Source organism: Alexandromys fortis, unplaced genomic scaffold (genome assembly GCF_014885135.2).
Source record: "Alexandromys fortis isolate MF-2015 unplaced genomic scaffold, M_Fortis_MF-2015_v1.1 scaffold_184, whole genome shotgun sequence".
Lineage (NCBI taxonomy): Eukaryota > Metazoa > Chordata > Mammalia > Rodentia > Cricetidae > Alexandromys > Alexandromys fortis.
The window spans coordinates 1,371,501-1,382,445 of NW_026068125.1; the positions used below are offsets into that span (position 1 = coordinate 1,371,501).

The following is a 10,945-nucleotide window of genomic DNA, read 5'->3' on the forward strand; positions in this document are numbered from 1 at the left end:
TTTATTGGGTATTTTGTCCCAGCAACAAAATGTTACATAAATATTACATATAATATTAAACTTTAAAAATAAAAAAGAATATGGTAACAACTAATTCAGGGTGTTGGCAGAAAGTCACCCAGAAGGCATGGAGATATCTGCTCTGCCTCTCTTTCTGTCTCCCTTGCTATCTTCTTTCCTTAAACTCAAGCCCAGAGCCTCGCCTCTACCACTGAGCTACAACCCTACCCCATTGTTGGTGGCGTTTTCCTGTGTTGGCAATCACTCTCAACTACTCAGAGTCTTAATATTAATTATAAATGCTCATAAATAGCTCAGGCTTACTACTAGCTAACCCTTTAAATTAATCCATATTTCTTATCTATGTTTTGTCACATGACTTAGTAATTTTTCTCAGTATGGCATGCCCAACTTGGTTCTCTCTGTCTCTGCTTGCAACTCCTCTGACTCCACCTTTCTTTTCCCCATGATTCTTAGTTGGGCTTTTCCGCCTAACTTTATCCTGTTCAGCTATTTGCCACTCAGCTTCTTTATTAAACCAATCACAGCCACAAATCTTGACAATGTACAAAGGATTATTCCACAGCATCCCATTTTGGTTTTTGTTTTGTGTCAAGGTTTCTTTGAGTTGCCTAGAATGACTGTGAATGCATTGTTCTTGCCTCAGCTTCCTAGTGGTATCTCAGGTGTACAGCACCGCCCTCATCCAAAAGTCTAGTCAATTGTGTTTGGCCAGAAACAGGCTCTAATCCCAGAGTACTGTCTCTGGAGTCAAACAGACACAGGCTTGACTTCAGACTCATAGTTTTTGCTGGTCTCTCTGAGCTCATGGAGGCTTCCACATCTAAGGATTTTTAACTGGTACAGGAGAAGACTGTGCATGTGCTTGCACACAGTCAATTCCCAACACTAGTTATGAGGAAGGTGATAAGAGCTAGAGTCTCCTTGCTCCCTTCAATGAAAGATGGCCTGGTTATTCCTAGAGGCACAGGACACAGGGGCCTGTGCATTCTGTCATCTCTTTGCTCCTACACAAGGATACCTACATCCTTTTCAGACCACACAGCCCTTTTTCTGAGACAATCTCTACTTCAAATATTCTGACCTGTGGTCTCCACAAAGAACTGAGACAGCTGAGGACCCTCATACCTGAGGAATAGCCCTGAACAACCAATGTCAGCAGTGTAGTACAAACACAGGCTTGAAAAATCAAATTCCAAGCTGAAAACTCCATGGTAAAGGAAGACACAGGCTGCTAACAGCCACATTCAGTTCAGCAGTGTAACTGTAAAATTGGAGATTATCTCACCCATAAAACTGGGACAGGCGGGCAGTATGAAGGAGGCAGGCTGCCGTGCTCTATGAGAAATTGCCTTATAGTCATTTAAAACAAGGTTGAAATTGTTTCAGAAGGTCAGAATCAATTCCCTCTTTTTTCCATTTTAACATTATAATAAATGCAAAAGGATGTCTTTTATTAGAAAACTTTTATCAGAAAAATATTTTTACGAAATCAGAAAACTATATGAAATTTAACTTGAAAATGTCTGAAGTTTTAATTTATTAAATAATAATTTATAATAATTTATTATAATAATAAATTAATAATAAAGTTATTATGGTTAACATTTTGTTGCTGGGACAAAATATTCAATATTTGCCCACCATGGCAGGGAAGACATGGCAGTAGGCAATGGTTGGTCATGTTGCACCCATACCCAGGAAGCAGAGAGATATAAATGGAAGTATTCAACTCACTTTCTCCGTTTTATTCTCTTCAGAACTGTAGTCCATGGAATGGCACTGTCTGTTTATTACGGTAAGGCAAGTGGTGTCCCAGGTGAGCAGTGCCACCCTCATCCGAAGGTCTGGTTGGGGAAGGTCCAGAAACAAGTTCTAATTGCAGAACACTGTGTTTGGAGCCTGGAGTCAAACAAAGGCTGAATTCTAGAAACTTACCATTCCAGGTCTCTAAAATCATGGAGATATTTGCCTCTAAGAACTTCCCACCCAATTAAATTAATCAGAAAAAACTCTATTCCAGGCATGCAGGAGGTTTGTCTCCTAAATGGCTCTAGATTCTGTCAGGTTGACAATTAGTAGCAGTATTGTGGTATTACTTTAACTTTTACTAGGTAAAGATGTGTTACATTTGTTTATGCTGGGGAATAGTACTTTAACTGTGTAAAAGAGCTGGGCAGAGGTGGTGCACCTTTAATCCCAGTACTCAGGAGGCAGAGGCAGGCAGATCTTTGAGTTCGAGGCCATCCTGGTCTAAAAGAGCTAGTTCTAGGACAGGCTCCAAACCTAGAGAGAAGCCCTGTCTCAGGAAAAGAAAAGAAAAGAAAAAAAAAAAAAAACCAGAAAAAAAAGAGTTACATTTGTTTCTGCTGCCTTTGCTCACAATGTAAAGATGTGTTACTTTTGTTTAGCTGCATTTGTTTAATTATGGAAATAGATGTTGCATTTGTTTCACCTTGCCTGCCTAAGGCACCTGGTTGTTCTAATAAAAAGCTGAGTGGCCAATAGCTAGGCTGTAGAAGGATAGGCAGGGCTGGCAGACAGAGAGAATAAGTAGGAGAGAGTGAGGGCTAAAGTTTGCAAAAGATGAGGATTTTTATAATTGAGATGTGAAAAGCCCTATGAATCCCAGACTCATGAGTTTGAATATTTGGTCCACAGATCGTGGTATTGTGTTGGGAATTTGTGGGCAATTCTTTGGGAGTAGAATTCTGACTGGCTGAGGTGTGTGATTAAGGTGGGGCTTTGAGGTTACAGGGTAGCTTACTTCTGGCCCCGTTTTCTCTTTCCTGGCCTCAGGCCACAATGTCAATGAGCCTCTGCCATACTCTCCTGCCATCCCAGGGCTGTCCTTTCAAGGCTGCCCACCACCATGAACTGATGTTTTTTTGAAACCATGAGCCAAATAAATATCTCTTCCTTAAGTTGTTTCTGTCAAACATCTTGTCTTAATAACGAGAAAAGTAACCAGCACAGGGATGAGCCATCTGCAGTAGTGATAAAGGTACTAGATGCTCTCTCTCTTCCTCTCTCTCTGTCTGTCTCTGTCTCTGTCTGTCTCTATCTCTCTCTGTCTGTCTGTCTCTGTCACTCTTTCTTTGGGTATCTCGTGTTGCTTAGGCTGGCTTAAAATTTGTCACATAGCTCAGGATGAGCTCTAGGGTCCTAGGAATATAGGGGTGTGTCGTAACACCTGGTTTATACAGTACTGGGGATCAAAATCAAGACTTCATGCATGCAGGCAAACCCTCTACCAAAAGAGCTTGACTTTCAGGCCATGATCCATTTACTACTCCCTCTGCTTCTCCAGTTATAGGAGCAAGAACTTGATGACAGTTGCCCAACTTGTCACTACAGTGGGTGACAAGTGATGCAGGAGGCACACAAAGCAGTGTTGGAACACTTGTGTGAGGACAGGACATAGAGTGCCTGGGGACAAAAGGAGCCTGGCAGGTGGACATGCAGCATCAGAGCTGGACAAAAGGTTTCAGGGTCTTGGAAATGGCCAAGTGTCTGCACTGAGGGAACACTTTATCAAAGGGATGCCCCTTCATTGCAGAAATGCCTGTTTGGTTTTTTTTTTTTTTTTGTACCTGCCACTGAAATTGATTTTTATCCTACTAGAGACAAATGCAGACACAGTAAACTCCACCCAATAACCCTTTCTCCTCGAATGTTTTCTGAAGGTGTTGAGGAAGGTGACACTTCCTTGGAGACTGAAAGCATTGCTATGTCATTGTATATACTGCCAGCAAACAGTAATATTTATTGAGGGCAAAATCCATGAAGTATCTGCACATTTGCACTTCTGTTTTTAGAACATATGACCCTGCTCCCCTCACACCAAAAACAAAACAAAACAAAACAAAAACAACAAACCTTTATAAACCAAATCAAAATATAAACAAATTTTCGTTGCCATGTGGGAAAGTGGGAGATGAAATTAAGCCATAATTGTGAAAGACAGACACACTTCTATTTACTTTGTACCATGGTATAATTACTGCAATTTAGGCCACAGGCTTTACTTAAATTAAAACCTCGGAAAATATAAGTGTAACTGTGAGACTAAATCTTCAATTTGCTAATTAAGCTTCTAAGTGATGGAGTGAGGCTTATCATCTGCGTGGGTGGTATTTTATTGTGTTATTTTATTAACATCAGAATAGGCTATAAAATGGGACAATATTTCCACTTAATACACATTTTTTAAAAGAAGTTAGTAATTATGAATAAAATTGAAAATCATTGCATATCGGTTATAAAAAATAATATATAAACTTAATTATATCTTCTGGATAACTGCAGCTAATTCCATTCTGTACTATTTATGGTTAGAGAAATGAAATACATATCAAAAAAGGACATTCGTAAGGCAGAGATATAAAAAGAGTTACATACCTGGAGAGCTGGGATATAAGATTTCAACTGTAACATAGTTTCATTGTCGTCATTGTTCTTTGCATGAGGCCACAAGGGTCACACAAGAAGTAGTGACTCAGCCTAGGCAAAGGCAGCTTGATTCATACCCAGAATAGCTGTTATCTAGTAGAAGAAAGAATGTAGACTATACTGTAGAGCAGAAAGGGGCCTTTCAGGGCTTGGATGTAGCTCAGGCAGCAGAACACTTGCAGAGCATGAATGAAGCCCCTGGGTTAAATACCCCTCCTCTACATGAACCAGGCTTGGTATAGCACACCTGTAACTCCAGTATCCAAAAGGCAGAGGCAGGAGAATTAGGAGTTCAAAGTCATCCTTAAAGAGACCCTGTCTCAAAGGAAAGAGAAGAGTGCTTTCCAATGTCAATCAAGAGATCAAAAGCAAAATTAGTCTTTCCTAAAGGTGTAACAGGAAGGGAGTGTTGATTTGATATGTTTATACTCAACATAGAAGAGGTTTGTGGGCATGTCTGTAATGGGTATCTCGATCCTGTGAATCGAGGTGGGAAGACCCATGATAAATGTAGTGATAATGTTGCATGGGCTAGGGTCCTGGAGACACAGAGCTAATCACCACATTCATCACTCTACTTCCTGCCTGTAGCTACAGAGTGCTCAGCCACCTCCTGCCCCTCTTGCCACAACTTCCCGCCCCCAATGAACTGTCTTTCCTGCAACAAAAATAAACCCTTTCTTCCTTAAGTTAATTTTTAAAAATGTATTTTGGTTTTTAGCATTTTAGTGTGTGTGAGTATGACAGTGTGTGTTATTTAGGGACTCATGAGGCTTTCCTATCCACCAGATGCCAGCAGTGCCTACCAGCCTCAGGAGTGAGTGGTGACTGGATGACTGACCTCAGAACTGCTGGATTGCAAGCAGCAAAAGGCTCCCAGCTACTGTAGTCAGTGAACAGCTTTGGGGAAGAAGAAGGTCTCTGGATAAAAGAAATTCCTGATGGTGAACTTGGACATGTAGGTTTTGAGACAAGTGAGTCACTTCTGAAATTCAGCATTTTGCTGAAAGCCTGGCAGTGGGATAGCATTAATGTTATCAAAACACGGTTTCTCACTGAGAATTCCAGTCCCACTTGTAGGCAGAGGCCACTTGTTTGTTCCAGGCTGCCCAGACCCGAAATAACCACACAGAAACTATATTATTTGTAATACTCTTTGGCCAATAGATTAAGCATATTTCTGCCTAACTCTTATATTTTAAATCAACTCACTTTTTTATTAATCTGTGCATTGCCACATGGCTGTAGCTTACTGGCAAGGTCTGTCCCTGATGGGGCTCCATGGCTTCTCACTGACTCCGCCTACTTTCTCCCAGCATTCAGTTTAGTTTCCCCACCTAGCTTCATTCTGCCCAATTTTGTGAAGTACAGGTTTTCAAAACATGACCTGATGATTCTCTGTACTTTCTCCATGTCTGTTGTTATGTTCCCCTTTTCATTTCTGATTTTTGTCAATTTGGATAGTCTCTATCTGCTTTTTGGTTAGTTTGGATAAAGGTTTTCTATTTTGTTGATTTTCTCGAAGAACCAACTCTTTGTCTCATTGTTTTTTCTCTGTATTATTTTCTTTTTTTCTATTTTGTTGATTTCAGCTCTCACTTTGATTATTTTCTGTTGTCTAGTTCTCTTAGGTGAGTTTGCTTCTTTCAAATGTTCTGTTATTTCACTAGTGTGGGATTTTTCCAGCTTCTTTATGCAGGCATCTAGTGCTCTTAACACTGCTTTCATTGTGTCCCATACATTTGGGTATGTTGTGTGGTCATTTTCACTGAATTTTAGGAAGTCTTTAATTTTTCCCTTTATTTTTTCCTTGACCCATTAGTGATTAAGATGAGCATGGTTTAATTTCCATGTGTTTGTGTGCTTTCTGGAATTAGTATTGCTGTTGACTTCTAGTTTTAAACCATGGTGATCTGATAAGATACATGGGGCTATTCCAAATGTTTTTGTATTTGTTGAGGTTTGTTTTGTTACCAAGTATGTGGCCAATTTTTGAGAAGGTTCCGTGAGGTGTGGAGAAGAGGGTATATTCTTTTGTGTTTGGATGGAATATTCTATATATGTCTCTTAAGGCTATTTGAGTCATAACATTTGTTAGTTTTCTTATTTCTCAGTTAAGTTTCTGCCTGACTGACATGTCCAGTGGTGAGAGTGGAGTGTTGAAGTCTCCAAATATTAGTGTGTGGGTTTTTTGTTTGTTTGATTTAAGCTTTAGAAGTTTCTTTTACATATGAGGGTGCCCTTGTATTTTGGGCATAGATATTGATATTTCCTCTTGATGGATTTTTCCTGTGACTAATATGAAATGTCCTTCTTTGTCTCTTTTGATTGATTTCAGTTTGAAGTCTATTTTGTTAGATATTAGGATAGCTATACCACTTGTTTCTTAGGTCCATTTGATTGGAATATTTTTTCCTAACCTTTACTCTGAGATGATGTCAGTCTTTGACGTTGAGATGTGTTTGTTGTATGCAGAAGAAGATGGATTCTGTTTTCATATCCAATCTGTTAGCCTGTACCTTTTTTATAGGTGAGTTGAGTCCATTTATATTAAGGGATATTAATGACCAGTAATTGCTATCTCCTGTTAATTTAGTTAATGGTTGGTGATGTTTATTTGTGTGCTTTTCCCTTCTTTGGGATTTGCTGCTATGAGACCATCAATTGTTTGTGCTTTTGTTGGTGTAGCCAACTTCCTTGGGTTGGAGTTTCCTTCTAGTATTTTGTGTAAGGCTGTGTTTGTGGCTAGGTATTGGTGAAATCTGGTTTTGTCATGGAATATCTTATTTTGTCCTTCTATGGTGATTGACAGTTTTGCTGGGTATAGTATGTCTGGGCTGGCATCCATGGTCTATTAATGTCTGCATAACGTTTGACCATGACCTTATGGCTTTCATTGTCTCCAATGAAAAATCATGTGTAATTCTGATAGGTCTATTTTTATATGTTACTTGGTTTTTATTCCTTTTCAACTCTTAATATTCTTTCTTTACTCTATATGTTTAGTTTTTGGATTATTATATGACGAGGGAACTTTTTTTTTGGATGCAGTCCATTTGGTGTTCTATAAGCTTCTTATATCTTCATAGGCATATCTTTGTTTAGGTTGGGAAAGTTTTCTTCTATGATTTTGTTAAATACTTTTTTTGTGCTTTTGAATTGAACTTCTTCTCTTTCTTCTATACCTATTATTATTAGGTTTGGCCTTTTCATGAATATTTCCCAAATTTCCTGTGTAGTAATAGGAGGGGTGGGACTGCGTCCCTGTCACCCGGCGGCCTGCATGGCTAGCTTATGCCCCAAAATAATTACACGGAAACTGTATTATTTTAAATACTGCCTGGCCCATTAGTTTTAGCCTCTTAACCCATTTCTAATAACCTATGCAGCACCATGAGGTGTGCTTACCGGGAACGATCTTAACCTGCGTCTGTCTGGAGTAGGAGAATCATGGTGACTCACTGACTCAGCTTCTTTCTCCCAGCATACTGTTCTGTTTTCTCCGCCTACCTAAGGGTTGGCCTATCAAATGGGCTAAGGCAGTTTCTTTATTAATAAGAAATCACTCCCACATTATTCCTGGATATTTTGGTTTAAGCTTTTTTAGATTTAATGTATTCGTTGACTGATGAGTCTATTTCCTCTATTGTATCTTTAGCACTTGAGATTCTCTCTTCCATCTCTTGTATTCTGCTGTTCATGTTTGTGTTTGTGGTTCCTGATTATTTTCTCATGTTTTCTGTCTCTATAATTGCCTCGACTTGTGTTTTCTTTATTGTCTCTGTTTCAGTTTTCAAGCCTTGAATAGTTTTTTCATATTTTTGATTTCCATTTTTTTGGTTTTCTTTAAGGTATTTGCTGATGTCTTCCAATTTTTGTTTGTCTTTTCCTCCATTTCTTTGAGGGAATTTCTCATTTCCTCTTTAAGAGTTTTAAACATTCTCCTGAACTTATATTTTAGGTCATTTTCTTCTGCTTCATCTATATTTGGTTGTTCAAGTCTTGCTGTTGTGGGGTCTCTAGGTTTTACTTGTTTCATGTTGCTCTTTGTGGTGTTGCATGTGTTCTTACCTTTTCTACTCATCTTTTTCTCTAATAGGTGTGGTTGGGGCTGTCTGTAATTCTGTTGATTAATCTTCTAGGTGCCAGTGAATCCAAAGCTCAGATGGTTGTTCCTCATTATATAGTCAATGGTACAGTTCTAGTTACCCTGTTGGTTACTCCATGTTCCTGGAGATTGCTCAGTGCTCCTGGGCTTTACTTCACTAGCGTGGAGTTTGGTGTCTCAGGCCTACTTTGGCCTAGGTTACCAGCTTTGACTTGTTTCTGCAAATCCTGGTCTGGATCCCCTTCTGCAGAGGTGCCTGGCTTGGATTTAGTCCTGCAAAGGTTTCTGGTTCCAGTTTACTCTCTCAGAGTTCCCAGGCTTGGGTGTGCCCAGACCCACATAAGATGTGGCTCAGGTTTATTCCCTCAGAGGTCCCAGACTCACACTTGGACCTGCAGAGGTTTCAGATTCCTGCCTATTCCCTTTCATGTCTCAGACCAATGCCCAGACATACAGAGGTCCTGGCTCAGGTCTACTTGCTCTGAGGTCCCAGGCTCATTCCTGGCCCTGTAGAAATCTCTGGTTCCTGCCTCCTCCCTCAGAGGTCCCAGATTTACACCCAAACTGGCAGATGCCCTGGCTCAGGCCTAGTTCCTCGGAGGTCCCTAAACTCATGCTCAGACCCACAGGGGTTCTGGCTTAGGTTTACTCCCTTGAAGGTCCCAGATTACTACCTCGGTAGTTTGTCTATGGCTCACTCACTCAGTGGCCACTCCCCTTTACCTGTTCCAGTGGAGCTCGCTTTCTCAGGTCTGCTCTGGACCATGTTGCTGGCACAACCCTGGTCCATCAATGTCCCAGGACTCATACATTACATTTTAAATGAGGTATGCAAATACAATACATTAATCATGAGCAGAAATATATATATAACAAAACTGGCCTAAAATTTGTATTAATAAACCAAGATCCATACCAATGCAAAACATTCATCTCTATAGCATATTCCCTTAAATGTAAACCAACATTTATAAGCAATATTTGGGAATTTGGACATAGTTCTCTCCAAACTACTTCCTGTTGTTAATTGGGCAAAGTAACTTTTGGGGTGTTTAGGGAGGCCTTTTGGGTGGTCTTGGTCCATAAAACCACATTAGTATGGAAGAAATCCACAGGTTCTTATCTTCTGTGGAAACAAAAGCAGAACCTCTTTCCCAAAGCAACAAATCCTTAGACCCAAATTTTATAGTCAAGATACCTTTAAAATATATATGTTGGTTTAGCTCAGCAGTCCATACAATGAAATCTCTCTCTGTATTTAGCTCCTTCACAGTCAAAAATTCAAAGAAAACACAAAAATATACATAATCCAGACTCTCTGTGTATATCTATCTATACGTGGCTGATATATCTTACTATATTCCTTTTTCTACAAGTTTAATATTTATTTTTTTATCTTATTATCTTTACTTCTTTAAGCTATGACTGTCTTCACTCTTTTATATTATATCTGTCTATACTCTTTTTCCTCTCTCTCTTAAGCCTATGTACATTTATCCAATGCTGTGACCCATTTAGGGGTCTTTTCCATCTAAATTTGTTTTTATTGCATATCTGTAATTTTTTTTTACCGGGAGTGCTTTTTGAAAAAAAAATGATAAGTGGGCATGGCTAGAACCAACGCTACCTTGCTTTTTGGCTCTGCCCAGTTCAACATGGCAGAGGCATAGTCACTGCCTCTGTGAGCCGTGCACACTGCCCCAGTTGCACAGTACAGTGGATGAATGATGTGCCATTAAGCAGTTTGTAGCATGCTGCTCACAAATCTCGTTTAAATGCTCTGTCTCCTGAAAGATCCAGAGTTAATCCTGGCAGCATTGCCTTGGAAGCCTTCTTAAAGGAGCTGCAAAGTTTTTGCTGCTACCACTGAGTCAGGAAGCCGTCTCTTAAAAGAATCGTGGCTCTGCTTGCTTCTAGCAAACAGAGCCTATCTGAGAAAATGCTGCTACCAAAAAAACATGCTTAACTCTGTTCTTTTGTGTTTAGAATTCCTTTTTTTTTTTTTAGCTTTCTCAGGTTTTATGTGGATATAGTCAACCACATCAGCATGCCAGTTTGTAGCAGAGGCTGCTTGTTTGTTTCCCAGCCATTTAGCCCTGAAATAATCACATAGAGATTGTATTAACTAAATCAATGCTTGACTTATTAGCTCTAGTTTCTTATTGGCTAGCTCTTACATCTTAAATTAACCCATTTCTATTAATTTGTGTATTGCCATGTGGCTGTGGCTTACTGGGTAAAATTCCAGCACATCTGTCTCTGATGTAGGCTAAATGGCTTCTCACTGACTAATACCTCTTTTGTTATATGTAATTTTACTATGTAAAAGTTAAAACCTTCCTTTTTATTTAAACAGAAAAGGGT

At 39.5% G+C, this 10,945-nt stretch overlaps 1 long non-coding RNA gene across 1 annotated transcript in view; it reads left to right on the top strand.

The window, feature by feature from the left end:
- Positions 1-10,945, top strand: part of LOC126490674 (uncharacterized) — a 20,864-nt gene that overhangs the window by 8,080 nt on the left and 1,839 nt on the right. The window contains exon 2 of the long non-coding RNA XR_007589218.1: positions 5,263-5,431. This is a non-coding gene — a long non-coding RNA (uncharacterized lncRNA). The remainder of the gene's footprint in view (positions 1-5,262; positions 5,432-10,945) is intronic.